Source organism: Girardinichthys multiradiatus, chromosome 11 (assembly GCF_021462225.1).
Source record: "Girardinichthys multiradiatus isolate DD_20200921_A chromosome 11, DD_fGirMul_XY1, whole genome shotgun sequence".
Taxonomy (NCBI): Eukaryota; Metazoa; Chordata; class Actinopteri; order Cyprinodontiformes; family Goodeidae; genus Girardinichthys; species Girardinichthys multiradiatus.
The window spans coordinates 44941813-44954217 of record NC_061804.1 but is presented as its reverse complement, the minus strand read 5'-3'; the positions used below and the strand labels follow the sequence as shown (position 1 = coordinate 44954217).

The window sequence follows — 12405 nt, the reverse complement described above, 5'->3', positions numbered from 1 at the left end:
AAATGTTCATATTTGATTTTGTTGAATGGGATTAAGGAAAATGGATGGGAAGGAACCTCTTGGCTCTATCATTCTGACATCAAGGTGTTTATGTACATATTTGTTTTGTGTGGTGTTTTATCTTATCCATTTGCTGCTTGTTTCCAGTTGCTGACCCGGCAATTCCATAATGGCTGACAGAACTAACATGAGGGTGGTTGGTTGAGAGGCAGTGAGGTTCATTTCCCTCAACACTGGTGGGCTTATTGGTGCTCTTAAACGTACAAAAGTTATGACTTACATCAAAAATCGTAATGCTGAAATAATGTCGGAGTTACAAAGACACATCTCTGTAACTCCGACCATCACAAATTAAACAGGTCTTGGATTGACCACATCTTCCACTCCAAATTTAACCTTAAAACAAGAGTCGCAGTCAGGAAAAATGCACATTTCAAACGAGAGAAAATAATCTTGGACTAAAATGGGCCTTATGTTATTGTAACAGGTGTGCTTTATGAAAAACATGTAATCTTTGTCTCAGTATATGCTCCAAACTGGGATGATCACAACTTTATAATTTTACTGCTGACCTCTATTCCAAATTTAGACACACTTGCTGCTTGTATGGATAAATTTGGATTTGTGGACCCTTGGAGAATTTCCCGTCCATGAAATGAGACAATACTCTTTCTTCTCTTATGAACACCACACATTTTCTCATCTTGATTAGTTTATGCTAGACAAAACACTTATCCCAACAATTGCCCCTGTTTAGTACCTGCCCATAACAGTATCAGCACATGCCATGAATGTGCTGCACAAATTCTGGGCCCAAACAAGGCGACACTTTGACAGGTTGTCCCCTGCTCTAGCAACCCCCATTTGAAATAACCATCTTTTCATTCCACCAAATAATGATCCTCGCTGGACTATCATAGAAAACAAAGGTTTGCGCAAACTGAGGGACTTGTACATCAATGACTTATTTGCCAGCTTTTACCAACTAGTTTCTGCTTTTCACTTGCACAGATCAGATTTTTTCCATTACTTTCAACTGCATAACTTTGCAAAAACACATTTAGCTTCTTTTTCACACATTCCAACACCCAGCAGGATAGACCTAGCTCTCAAAGCTAAGGCACTCTCAAGTTCATTTTTATATAACGTCCTATTGTCCCCATCTGACAGATCTGTTTTAAGTAAAATCAAGATAGCCTGGGAGGCAGAACTCCATCCAAACTTTTCTGAAGATTTTTGGGAAGGAGCCTTGAGTCTTATTATAGAGGAAAAAAACTGTTTATGCTGTATTACATGCCATTTTACCTGTAATTGAATAAATAAAATGAGTAAGTCATTTTCTATACCGCTTCTTCCATAGTGGGTCGCTGGGAAGCTGGTGCACATCTTCGGCAGTCTATGGGCGGGAGGCAGAGTACACGCTGGACAGGTCGCCAGTCTGTCGCAGGGCAACACACAAACAACCATGCACACACTCATTCACACACCAATTTAGAGAGACCAATCAACCTAACAGGCATGTCTTTGGACTGTGGGAGGAAGCCGGGGTACCCAGAGAGAACCCACGCATGCACGAGGAGAACATGTAAACTCCATGCAGAAAGACCCTTGAACCCAGGCCCTTCTTACTGTAAGGCAACAGTGCTACCAACTGCGCCACCCTGCAATTTTGATGTAAATAAAATTTACAACAAAAAAAAAAAATCTCTGTCTGCTCATATGGTCAGAAAGCCTGGCAGAGAGATGTTGAAGTCTGGGATATGATCCTGCATGTCTCAGTGAAACACAGTACTGCATTCCAGATACTGTGGCTGGGTCCTTGTTAGGGCTTGGAGTTAACCCAATTTACTTGCCAAAGATCCCACCTTGCCCATTATGATTGATGGAAGGGACAGCTAGAACCTTCCTCCTTGTCTCTCTCCTCTTTGCTCCTGCTCTGCGTCCACAGTGCATCCTTTTCAGCTAACCTGGGATTCTGGGCTGTAGTTGTGGTACTGTTTGAGCTTTTGAGTTGTTAATTAGCCGCTCTCAGTTGAAAAAAAAAACAAAACAACTATGGTACTATGGTTACAAATCATAACAGACATGCAAAAGTCAAAAAGGAACAGCAAAAATCAATCCGGATGCATACCAGTAGGAATAATCGCTCACAAAAAGCAATGTTTCAGGAAGAAAAGGAGAAATTAAAGTTTTTAAAAATAATGAATCAGAATGGAAGAAACAGAACGACTCCAACATGGTAAATGGACTGAACTTATATAATGCTTTTCCAGTCATACAGACTGCTCAAAGTGCTTTACACTAGAGCAACATTCACCCAATTGCACTCACTAACGCTCACACATTCATACACCGATACGCAGATCGGTAGGCAACTTGAGGTTAAGTGCCTTGCCCATGGTCACATCAACCTATGGCAGGAGGAAGCTGGATTCAAACCCACAACCTTCTGATTGCAAGACGACTACTCTTCCTACTGAGCCACAGTCGCCCCAAAGTGGCAGCATGTTGCTCTACAATATGAAGTCCACAGTCAACGCAGCTATCTACCAGCAAATTTTAAAGCACTTCAGGCTTCATTCTACTGTTAGGCTTTTTAGAGAGGCTAATTTCATTTTCAAGCAGGACTTGGTACCTGCCCAAGCTACAAAAGGTAGTTTGCAGAAGTGGATTTTAATGACCATGGAGTTACTGTGCTTTGACTGGCCTGACCTTAACCCCAAGGAGAATCTGTGGAGTATTGTTAATAAGAAAATACACCCGACACCTGACACAACACAGCAAATGACTTGAAGGCCACTATCAAAGCAACATGAGTTTCCATAACACCTTAAAACAGGCTGTAATGGCGGGTTTTCACATGACGTTGCGGTCACATGACCGCACTTTGCAATCGCCATCTTGGGTGGGAGATGCAGCCTGTTTTCATTGTTTTAGCCTGATCAGTGAAGCAAAACTCCGGACCATCCATTTAACTATGGGGAAAACTTGCTTAATTGTGGGTTGTGCTGCGCGTGGTGGTCAAGACCAGTGTTCATTCTCTCATCTGCCACACTGATAGAAAATCAGTGCGAGGAAACAAAAACTCTAAGTACACAACATTGACTACTGTGGCTGAATTGGATATCCAATGAGGATTTGGACGGCTTGAACCTCATTCACAACCGAGTGTGCAGTGCACATTTTGTGACAGGTATATAAATAATGTTTGTCTACAGCACTCAGCGCTGTGACCTACCTTTGTAAGCTGCTCTCTCACGCCTTGACCAGCTAGATTTAGGCTGCAGTTCACCTTTACTGTTATACTGTGAATGTATTATCTAGTAATATACCTATTATGTAATTATCCAATAGAATTCAATATTGAAGTTATTATGGATTTTTGCCTTTGTTGTGACTTTAAAAAAATAATTGTGCCCCCAATCGTCCTGATTTGCGCTAAACAAAACGACAGGAAGTACATATGGATCCACTTTGTTGATGACCACAATTTTCTTGAGGTACTCATCAGGAGGCTGTAACGACTCTAGATACTTATCCATGGTCGAAAACGTATGCAATGTTGTGAAAAGCGTGAAGCAATACAGAGACACCTAAGATGGCGGACCGGAAGTGAGGCTTCGACTTCGGTGACGTCAATGAAAACCCCTCATTCATGCAGAACGAAGTCCAACAAAGTATTGAGTGCATAGAAAAGAATGTACTTTTCAGAACCTTGAAATTTCTGTTTGAAATATACTTTCTTATTGATCTTGTACAATATTCTAATTTTTGAGACCCAGTATTTAGGGTTTTTAAATTGCTGTAATCCTCAATATTACATAAAATAAAGGGTTGAAATATTTCACTATGTGTTTCCTGTTAAGTTTCATGTTCTGAATGACTGACAAAATATATTAAACTTTTTCACAATTTTGTAGTTTTTTGAGCTGCATACACAATTTTAACATAAATATGGCTGGCCAGAAAATTTGTATTGCATTGTCAATAATTGATGAAAAAAACTAGAAGTACAGCAATCAAACGCTTTTGTAATTGCTGAAAAGGTTTTCGATGAAAATGGCATAGCGAATGGCATGATCAAAAGTACATTGGAGACATGCACAAAATTGCCAGCAATTTTAACAATAGTTTGATTTCTTTAATGCCAAAAAAGTTTTTCGATAAATTACTGAGGTATAAACAATGTTTCACAAGGAAATTTGAGTTAAAAGGTAATTTTTTTCCAAAAGGATAAACCCTTAAAATTGGGTTTTTTGGTAGAAGCTTGAGTCATTTTCTATCAGAACCAAACTTCTAAGTTTTCATATTTTTAAATCTGTATCTTGAAAGCAATCCTGCCTACAAAGGAAATGCTGTCATCTATTCAATTATAGTATTACATGTGCCCGTGTCACCCTCATCAAAAGGTACATCTTTGGTCACAACCAAACATTTTAATGAATATTGATCCCAATAGATAATGCAAATATTCAACAACACATAAAACACAGGGGCGATGAAAAATACAAGCAAACAAAAACGTATCGCTGTTGTCTGGTTACGAGACGGGGTGTTAAGTAGCCCACTGTCCTACCTCTTTGTATTGAAGATGGCAGCTCTACGGTTTCTTTCAGTTTCGTACAAGATTGTAACCGCAGCAACCACCAAACCTACCGGAATGAAGCACCCACGTAAAAAGCAGCATATCATAAACCGTGATATGGGTTCTGACCGATCATTACAATAAACTGTCGGGAAACAGTTTCGGTTTAACAGTCAAAAGCGACAATAGTGTCTTTTCCAGCGCTGGGGTCAGCATCAAATCTGTCACCTACTGAGATTAAAGACATAACGGAAGTTAAAGAAGCTGCGCAAAAAACGTACAAGATTAAGTTAAAAAAATTACCTAATTTCCTTAGAGAGAGACTTGATCTTAGTTCTTGCTGACGTCTTTTTTTTTTTTTCTTCTGCATCTGTTTTTTCTTCTCTCGGATTATAGCGGATAGCAAACGACATTGAGGTGCATACCGCCACCTACTGTACAAGAGTGTGTAACATCACGTTTCTAGATCTTTTATGTCATATAATATAATTATATTTATTATTCCTGTGTCTTGTAAAAATTTAACGGTGCCCCCCTGACGTCTTAAATTCCTTCGAAGCCAGGTAACCTTGCTAAATCCCATGTGTGCCATACTTTCCCAAACTTTATCATATAACCTTCACCTTTCTTGAGAATATAATGCACAGTGTAGTAATATTTGTTCAGTTTTCTTTAACACCAAATTTTTGGCAATTGTCATTATTCCTTTTACATATTTTAAATAAAGTGTTACAACGCATTGCCTGTTCATTCTTGTTATTGTTGTTTTCTTACTTCTGTTCCTGTCTTTATAGCTTTATTTTTATGGATTTTTGTATTTTGTTATAACCCCTGCCTTTCTGATATTTATCCCATATTTTCTGCCAAACTATTCCTTTATTTTCTGACCAAAGCTTTTTTTTTCACCTTTGCCAAGTAGAACTGTAACTGATATTTCTCTATCTAATGCCTTTCACCCCTTAATTGTATGGAGGACCAACTCTGACATATTTAAAAATAAATACAGAAATATATAAATGCTCAATAAATAAATAAGCATACAATTAAATGCACAAAAATACAGTAAATAAATAAATGTAGGCAGTAATTAAATTATACGATGAGGCATAAATGTATATCTCTTTTAATTAGCTTCTTTGTTTATTCACCTTTGTAATAATGTATGGGGAGTGTGAGTGAGTTTACGACGTCCATTGTTGTTTGTCTTTATGTTGGGTGCATGGGTGTGAGTGTCTTTATGTGTACACATGAGGGTGGGAATGTTTGATTGTGCCTGCGTGTGCCTGTTTTTGTGTCAGGTTGGGTCTTGGGCTACTTCCTCTCCTGGATCAGTTTAGGACCCTCCATCAAATTCGGGGCCTATTCCCTCCCCGCTACACTACCTTCCGGTGGTTGGTGTCTCTGCCCGCCGGCGTACTTGTGGTTCTCGGTATCCGGGGCTGGGTGCTTTGGTGTGTGCTGGGTCAGTCCTGGTGGCTGCTTGCCGAGGCCTGGACCCCTGGGCTCTGTTGGGCATCTGCTTGGGGAGTGATATGTCCCGGGGTCTCAGGTTTCTGGGTCCATGGCTGGATCTACTCTGGCGTAGACGGCCGCCGGCGGGGAATGTGGGCTCTTCGCTGCAGCTCCATGGGGCTTCTGCACTGTGGCTGCTGGGTGGTTCCCCTGGCACTCGCCCCTGCTCTTCTCTGGGGGGGTTTCGGTAGTCCCGGCGGAGGTCCTCCTGGGGTTCCTGTGCTCTGGGGGGCCATTGGATGTCTGTGGGTCTTATCTCCGCCGTATCTGTCCGGGGTCCAGGGGGCAGGTCTGTGGCACCTCACACTCACTATTGCATATTTGTATGGAGGAACCTTGTATGCACAAACGCGCTCACACTCAGACCCACAGGTGTTTAGATTCAGGTGTTAACAGATATACAGGTCCTTCTCAAAATATTAGCATATTGTGATAAAGTTCATTATTTTCCATAATGTCATGATGAAAATTTAACATTCATATATTTTAGATTCATTGCACACTAACTGAAATATTTCAGGTCTTTTATTGTCTTAATACGGATGATTTTGGCATACAGCTCATGAAAACCCAAAATTCCTATCTCACAAAATTAGCATATCATTAAAAGGGTCTCTAAACGAGCTATGAACCTAATCATCTGAATCAACGAGTTAACTCTAAACACCTGCAAAAGATTCCTGAGGCCTTTAAAACTCCCAGCCTGGTTCATCACTCAAAACCCCATTCATGGGTAAGACTGCCGACCTGACTGCTGTCCAGAAGGCCACTATTGACACCCTCAAGCAAGAGGGTAAGACACAGAAAGAAATTTCTGAACGAATAGGCTGTTCCCAGAGTGCTGTATCAAGGCACCTCAGTGGGAAGTCTGTGGGAAGGAAAAAGTGTGGCAGAAAACGCTGCACAATGAGAAGAGGTGACCGGACCCTGAGGAAGATTGTGGAGAAGGGCCGATTCCAGACCTTGGGGGACCTGCGGAAGCAGTGGACTGAGTCTGGAGTAGAAACATCCAGAGCCACCGTGCACAGGCGTGTGCAGGAAATGGGCTACAGGTGCCGCATTCCCCAGGTCAAGCCACTTTTGAACCAGAAACAGCGGCAGAAGCGCCTGACCTGGGCTACAGAGAAGCAGCACTGGACTGTTGCTCAGTTGTCCAAAGTACTTTTTTTCGGATGAAAGCAAATTCTGCATGTCATTCGGAAATGAAGGTGCCAGAGTCTGGAGGAAGACTGGGGAGAAGGAAATGCCAAAATGCCAGAAGTCCAGTGTCAAGTACCCACAGTCAGTGATGGTCTGGGGTGCCATGTCAGCTGCTGGTGTTGGTCCACTGTGTTTTATCAAGGGCAGGGTCAATGCAGCTAGCTATCAGGAGATTTTGGAGCACTTCATGCTTCCATCTGCTGAAAAGCTTTATGGAGATGAAGATTTCATTTTTCAGCACGACCTGGCACCTGCTCACAGTGCCAAAACCACTGGTAAATGGTTTACTGACCATGGTATCACTGTGCTCAATTGGCCTGCCAACTCTGCTGACCTGAACCCCATAGAGAATCTGTGGGATATTGTGAAGAGAACGTTAAGAGACTCAAGACCCAACACTCTGGATGAGCTAAAGGCCGCTATCGAAGCATCCTGGGCCTCCATAAGACCTCAGCAGTGCCACAGGCTGATTGCCTCCATGCCACGCCTCATTGAAGCAGTCATTTCAGCAAAAGTATTCCCAACCAAGTATTGAGTGCATAACTGTACATGATTATTTGAAGGTTGACGTTTTTTGTATTAAAAACACTTTTCTTTTATTGGTCGGATGAAATATGCTAATTTTGTGAGATAGGAATTTTGGGTTTTTATGAGCTGTATGCCAAAATCATCCGTATTAAGACAATAAAAGACCTAAAATATTTCAGTTAGTGTGCAATGAATCTAAAATATATGAATGTAAAATTTTCATTATGACATTATGGAAAATAATTAACTTTATCACAATATGCTAATATTTTGAGAAGGACCTGTATATTGAGCCGCATTTTCCACTAAATGCGTCTTGCTTTGATAAGTACCGGGCACTTTTCGGTAAAAAAGCTGGTAATATGAATGTTACTGCAGGTGTAGAAGCATGCAGGGTTCTATTTTGTATTCTCTTCATCCTTCTTTCTTTCCTCCATTCTATTCTCCTTCTCTCCCCTTTTCCTTTTTGCCCCCCCATCTCTCTTTCGTGCTTCTTTTTTTCCATTTCATTTCTGTCTTTGTGTCCGTAACAACTGAAATAATGCCAAAGCAGTTTGTAACAAAGTTTCTTTTAAAAATATCAAGCAGAGCTTTGAAGCATTAGCTGTAATGGTCCACTTGTGAAAGTAAATCTGTTGGGCATTTTCTTGGCACTCAGACAACAATTTTTAGCGCTACTCTGCCGGACAGGACACGGTTAAAAAAAACAAAAAAACAAAAAGCAAACATATTACTGTTTATTTCTTCCTTTGTATTTTTTTACTCTTTTTATTTCTTCTATTCTATTTATTTCTGTTGCTCCTTTTTACATTTCGGCCTCTCCTTTTTATGTATTTCTGCCTCATTATGCAAATGAGGAGGGACTGTGTCTTCAGGGCTCAACCTCTGCCTATTGGTTGGTTAGCATTAGCCTGCGTAGCTACAATGTACATGGCTTTTCCCACTAAAAACATGTTGTCTTTCTAATTTACGGTAACTTAGCTAATACAAAGTGGTATGAGCATTATTCAGAGACAGGTGTAAGGTAATTTAACACTTGGCGAGCAATTTGTGACATTACTGGGGTGGCAAGTCTTAGAGAACACCATAGTTGTAATATTTCACAACGCTCTCTGCTCTGACACAGGACGCAGCGCGCGCGCTCCACTGCGTTCTAAAACCCATTATTTTCAATGGCTTGCGCCGCGCAAGGGCAGTTTTCCGCTGCGCCGAGTAAGGCGCAAGCGGGGGGCAGGGCACCGCTTTGCAAGCCCCTGCGCATACCTCGGTCAAAGCTCAAGATAGTTCAACTTTGACCACGTCGCGTAGTGCAAATGCGCTGAACCTAGCAGCAAGAGCAGCGCAAACCGCGTCCTGTCTGAAAGGCCCCATACTCTTTTAAGAGCAGAGGAAATGGACTCTAGACAAACAATAAATGGTGCACAAACGTAAATGTCATCAATAAACACTGCTCTCTGGACATATTTATACATTCTCACTCTTTCAATATGCCAAAATAATTCACGGTTGCCATGGCTACTGCTGTGTTTACCACCGGTAGCAGTTAGCAAATCTAAAGACTGTCCTCCCAACATTTAGTCTGAATGTTTTCACTACACTATAATTTAATTAGAATTTTCTCACATTGCATTTTTAAAATGTACTTAATCTCCTTTGAGTGAGTGTAATATGCTGAATTAGTTTATTAATGTTATCAATAGTACCTAGGTTAGATGCTGATGCAGCCATTAAACAGTATGGACTACAATGTGGAGTACGGTCTGATAAGGGAGGGGAAAACGTAAAAGGTAGCAGAATTTATGATCATGAACAGAGGAGCTGAAGGGAACTCTCACATCACAGGCAGAACTTGTAAAATTCAGCGATAAATACAATTCCTATTGGACAAGTTTTCAAATCTTTAAGATATACATAACATGAATTAAAGTTGTCAATATAATCTTTATCACAGAACAGAGGATGTGGAGATGTTTACAATCATGCCTTGGACCTCTCCTTTCAGGTTTTCACTTTGGAAAATCAGGAAACACTTGATAGTGAAGTCCACCTTTATGCTCTACAGTGCAGCTTTTTCCCACAAATCCAGCAAAAGCTCGACTCTTTTAAAGATGTTTGGAACTCCCATGGTCTTAGAACTGAAAGGAATCAGTCGCTGCGGCAACTCTGGACTAGATACAAAGCAAGGTTGTCATTTTCGGAATAGATCTGACCCACATACAGGGAACACTCAGAGGAAATAACTGAATAGTGTAAGATGTTTATTTACAACAGTAAGTCAGGGACATGAACGGGTAAATTCGCCAACTGTATGAAAAAAGTGGAAGAGAACTGGTGAAACAGGGAACTGATATGTTGTGAAAAATGACGCAAGGTAATTTCTGTAATCAGGAAAATGGCTTACTAAACAAATGCCATCAGGTTGCCAGGGGTAGAGGGAGTCCGGACCCAGGTGTGTGAAGCGGGGTAATCCAGATGGTTTTGCTTGAGCTGAAGAGTGAGTACTGGTGAGTTTAGGAATAGTTCTTTGTTCAGGGGCTTGCGTTGGAGGGTGGACAGGGTATGCTTCTGCCCTGGTTCTGGAGTTGGAGAATAACGGGAAGCTGCCAGCTTAATCCTTGGAAACGAAATCCAAACGAAATCCACCAAACATAGGTAAACTTGATCGTCCAGAAATCTCTGGAGCCGAAAGCAGTGATATTCAGCTGCCCTGTCAGCTCTCAGATGAAGACGTTGCCATTTTGCCTGCTCCAGGCATTTCTTTAGCTGCAGCAATCAACTCATACTTGGAAATGGTGCAAGTTTTGTCAAGAATCATAAGGGATTAATATCCAAACTAGACTTTTTGTTTAGCTTGAAGGTGAAAAAGTACACCTGAAAGTACACTTTGCTTTTTTATCGAAAGTAAGAGAATGTGTTTAAGTCTGTTCATTAAATGACACCTGAAGAACAACTAAGCAATTTTGTTAAGTAGAACTTTTTAATAAAACAACTTTGTCAAACTGACATTATGCCTCCAAGGGCTGAAATGTGTGGGTTTTTTTTATTTATTAAAACAGCATTACACAACTGAATGTTATGATTTGGGGTTGTTTGATTTCTGTTTTTTTCTTATATGTTCTCACAGTTTTTGAATCATGCTTCTGTTTGTTGTTTTCCTGGTCATGCTTTAGTTTTGTCGTCTTGTTCATGTTTAGTTAAGTTTGTTTTTTGGATCTGGTTATGCTTTTGTTTCATGTTTTTCTAGTTTCTGTTAGTTTGTGTTCAAGAGTCTCTGTTTTGCTCCAGCCACGTTTTGTTCTTCTGTCAATTAAGTTTATTCGGATTACCTGCACCAAGTTAATCTGTTTTCTTGTTTCACCTGGTCATCTGTCATTTGGGGCGGAAACATTTTTTATGTTCAGGTCTTGTTTTCGGATTATGCCATGCCTGTCTCGTCTGCCCATTTGTTGTTTTGTTCCTGCCTCCTCCTGTGAGTGAGTTTTTGTTTTTTGTCAGTAAATCCTTTTTCACTTACCATCACGTTGCCTGCTCGTCTGCATTATGGGGTCCTATTTCGCAAGCCTTAACACTGAACTTCAAACTGGCGGGCCTGCTGGACATACCATCAGATGCATCTGGCATTGAATACTGAAACAAGTCCAAAGTGTGAACTGTATGACAGAGGTAAGTACTTCCTTAAAGTCGTCATAGTTTTTATACAAGCTGGGAGCTTCAGTGTCTCAAAGCACATTGCTGAGGTAGGAAAAATCCCCCCAGAAATCTCCACCTTGAGTTCTGAAGGAAGCATCTCCCAGCCATATCGGCAGCTGAGCCAGAGTATCTGATGAAGAATGGTGACAGAATGATAGAGGCCTATATGTTAGGTAAACAAATATCCAGTTTTTATTTGAATATCAGCTTCATAGTGTAGATTCATTTATTAACGATGCAGTATTCAATTTGAACATGCCACACCTGTTTCAATGAATGTTCTCGGAAAACCTGTGACGTGGCACATGGACTTGGCATCACAGTCCTCGTCATCATCAGTGTGCATAACTGGCCATGTGACTTTGTCAAGAAGCATCTGAAAGAACAAATTTCTGTGTACGTTTTTTTTATGAGATTACAAAATTGGTTATTAAGAAAAAAAAGTTATCACATCTATTTCTATAAAAAGAATTCACCCCTTTGATTGGACTATGGTTTTATTGTCATAAATTGATCATGGTCGTCATAAATTGGCTTTTTCCCCACAAATAAACCTCTTCAATGTCAAGGTCAAATCAAATGTCTACAGAGCATGCAAGCACTTATTTTTCATTTAATATTTTTATTCAATTGGTATTACTCTGTACAAAAGTAATATAACATTGACACAATGTTTTTTTAATATTTCTTTGTAAACAAAACAAATTTACATGGGCCATGATTGTTTTTACAGCAATGAAAACAAAACCAAGACACTGAATACTTTCCACCGCACTGTAGATGCACAATCAAAAATTAAGATGATTACTTTATGTAATGTGCAAATAACTTAAAATGACCCAATTACCTGTGATGTTAACAGAATTTCTGACAACTTGGTAAAAAGAAGA

At 40.4% G+C, this 12405-nt stretch overlaps 1 protein-coding gene across 5 annotated transcripts in view; it reads right to left on the bottom strand.

Annotated features, from left to right (window-relative positions):
- tiprl (TIP41, TOR signaling pathway regulator-like (S. cerevisiae)) overlaps positions 1–5028 on the bottom strand; it is a 40888-nt gene extending 35860 nt beyond the window's left edge. For 2 of the 5 annotated variants that reach the window (XM_047379233.1, XM_047379236.1), the window contains exon 1: positions 4889–5028. The gene's annotated coding sequence lies outside the window, so the exon portion shown is untranslated. Of the gene's footprint in view, positions 1–4576; positions 4811–4888 lie in introns of those variants that run through there. The other 3 variants (XM_047379235.1, XM_047379234.1, XM_047379237.1) reach the window with 3 other exon arrangements.
- Between the last annotated feature and the right edge of the window lie 7377 nt (positions 5029–12405).